This window comes from Hippopotamus amphibius, chromosome 6 (assembly GCF_030028045.1).
Source record: "Hippopotamus amphibius kiboko isolate mHipAmp2 chromosome 6, mHipAmp2.hap2, whole genome shotgun sequence".
In the NCBI taxonomy this organism is placed as follows: Eukaryota; Metazoa; Chordata; class Mammalia; order Artiodactyla; family Hippopotamidae; genus Hippopotamus; species Hippopotamus amphibius.
The window spans coordinates 107,786,147-107,789,428 of record NC_080191.1 but is presented as its reverse complement, the minus strand read 5'-3'; the positions used below and the strand labels follow the sequence as shown (position 1 = coordinate 107,789,428).

At 30.9% G+C, this 3,282-nt stretch overlaps 1 non-coding gene across 1 annotated transcript; it reads left to right on the top strand.

The window, feature by feature from the left end:
- Positions 1–273: 273 nt before the first annotated feature.
- On the top strand, positions 274–345 carry TRNAK-UUU (transfer RNA lysine (anticodon UUU)). Its single transcript has one exon. It is a non-coding gene; the product is annotated as a tRNA-Lys (tRNA).
- The last annotated feature ends 2,937 nt before the right edge of the window (positions 346–3,282 follow it).

Here is a 3,282-nt window from a genome sequence, read left to right as displayed (position 1 = left end):
ACAAATGAAAGCTCCAATGGTCACAATAAATTATGTATTTGAAATAACTCAATTAAAAATTCAGAAAAATTCTATTCAGTTTACTATTTAAATGCAAAACTAGGTAGCCCTACAGTGACACAAACTTTGTCCCAAATGAGTATAAACAGTTTATACTACCAGCTAGCTCTCAAAATGAACACATGTAGTTGAATCTGCATGTGTTGGGAGCCACTATATAAATGGAAGAACTTTGAATGAACTTCCACGTAGAATATAACACTTAATGGGAATTCCCTGGTGGTCCAGTGGTTAGGACACAGTGCTTTTGCTGCTGTGGCCCAGGTTCAATCCCTTGTCAGGGAACTAAGATCCTATAAGCAGTGCAGCACAGCCAACAAAAAAAACAAACAAAAACACTTGTTAAAAGATAATTAATTTAAAAGTATAAATTTTAAGCTTAAATATATATATTATGAAGACTTAGATATTGAAACAGTTATGTAAATTTAGAACTCAGGCTAACCAAAAGCTTTTAGGGTGAAAACTCCAAGTGTAGACAGATAATGACACTGATCTTTCATTGTATTTTGTATTGCTTTTAAAGTTATTTTCAGACAATGCTTCCCTTTATTGCCTGTACCCAGGGCAAAACACTTCTCCCACCCAAGAGTTTTGCATGAATCGATGACTGTTTCTGTTCAATGAAACATAAATTTTAATGGTTGTTAATTAAAATGCTATGAAAATTTCTCTGAAATGTTAGGAAATGGAGTAAAACAAAATTAAACAATTTTTTTTAACTGCAGGACTTCTCAGATCTTTAACATGCAAAAATACATTATGTCTTTAATGATAATGTCAACCTTAAACATAGCCAAGGGCAATTTTATTTAAGAAAAGAAATGAGTTTGGGAAAAGCAGAAAAATTTCTGCTGGGGACAAGCAAGTATGGTGAGCCATAGGAAAATCATGAGAACAAAGAATAATGTTCTTTTACAGAGGAAAGGAGGAATTTGGGAGGAGATGTTTTGAACAAAAGTTCATTGGAGGGAAGTGAGAATTTGTCGTGGTGGTGGCTTCTCATTGGCTGCAGATGAGGGCAGCTTGCTGTTGTTGGCAGAGAGGAAATCGTCCTTCTTCCTGATGCACTAAGCAAGCTGCCCTGAGTGTATGTGCATGAGATCCCTGCTTAATACTTCCAACTCCAACTCTGGGTTGTTTTCTTAACACATTTTTACAAGAAGTTCCCCAGAATTTTTTTTTTAACATGGAATTCTTTTCTCCCAGAGCATCTGGAGAGACTAGTATTCAAAGGATAATACTTTGAAACACATAACTGTAATGGAATTCCATCCAATTTTTAAATAATAGTAATAGTGCCGTTACTATTTAGCACTTTTCTGGAGGTTCTAGTCAAAGTTAATATAAAGAGAGAGACGAAAAAGAACAAATAACAAGAATTAAACCTGTTGGAAAAAATGAAGCAAGAGCATTGCAATGATGTCATCATATACATTTTCTGAAAAGTATCTGGAGGACTAACTGTAATAGATTAACTGTAATAATTTAATAACAAAATCCAATAAAGCAACTAAGTAAAAAAAAGCAGCAGACTTCCTACATATTTGTAAAGCCAGTTAGAATATATAATGTAGTGAAGTTTTCTTTAATAAAACAATGGAAATATGTAAAATATATGTAAATAATCAATTATAATGAGAAATGGCTAAAATTCATATAAGCTAAGGTATAACACTTTCTAAGAACTATGAAAATTTAAATAAATAAATAAACAAAACATTTCCCTGGATGGAAAGATTGAGTATTGAAAAGATACTATTTATGTTTAAAATACTTCTTATACTGGTTGAAATCTCATTAAAAATCTCAATGGAAAATTATTTGGAATTTGACAAAATAATTCTAAGTTATTTGGAAACATTTGAAAAAAACTATTTTGAAAAAGGGAAATAAGACACTTCCATCATCAGATATAGATAAAATATATCTATTATAAAAGTCCAACTATTAAATGAGTGCTTTATTGGTATAGCAGATCTGTGAGCTAATATAGGTAGTTCTGAAATAGACCAGAGAATATGTAAGAATGTAATATATGATAGGGTATATGATATGTGACATGATACAACCAGTGAAGGAATAGAGACATTCCAATAAAGCTAGAATTTTCCTTTCCCTGTACATTCTGACCAACAGATAGATGTTTATATGCTTGTGCAGTTATATTTATATACTTATGTACATTATAACTTCTACATATAAAAGAGGGTCCTCACATCCAAGTACTAAGCAGGCCCAACTCTGCTTAACTTCCCAGATCAGATGAGAGTGGGCACATTCAGGGTGGTATTATGCTTAGTGAAATAAGTCAGGTAGAGAAAGACAAATACTCCACGTTATCACTTATAGGTGAAATCTAAAAAGATAAAACAAGTGAATGTATATATCAAAACAGAAATACACTCACAGATACTGAGAACAATACAGATACTGAGAACATACAGTGGTTATCAGTAGGGAGAAAAAAGGGGAGGGGGTAAAATATGGATGTGGGACTAAGAGATACAAACTACTATGTATAAAATAAGCTACAAGGATATATTGTACAGCACAGAGAATATAACCAATACTTTGTAATAACTTTAAATGGAGTATAGTCTATAAAACATTGAATTACTATGCTGTATACCTGAAACTAAGATGATATTAAATTAAGCATACTTTAATAAAGAAAACATGGTCCAAAGCTTAAGATATTATAAATAAATTACTGAGAAGGCAGTAAAAGGAAGTGTTACTTTATTATTTAATTTATTAAAGTATGTATAATCAATTTATAGACTACAAATTCTTTTATAAACTCTCTGCCCAACAGCTTTGGAAAGCACAACTAACACACTCACATAACTTAAATGTTGATCATATATAACACATCCAAATAAATTCAGAAATTACAAAATTACCTATAAAAATAAATTTTAAAAAACTAGAAGAAAATGGAGGTAAACTTTTAAATGATTACATCATGGGTAAATATTTTTAAGGATGTAATAAGTTTGAGAATTTATATATATCTGCGGAATAATGAAGACATATATAGACAAAAGTAAAAAAGAAGATTGACAAGAAATGATGTTAGAATATTTATCTCTAAAAATATACTACTATAAATCAGTATCTTAAAAACATTGATATGCAAAGGTTTAGAAAGTCAGTCCACAAAAGGAAGAATATACATAGCAAAGTAGCAAATGAACACAAATTCATTCCCCTTTGCAA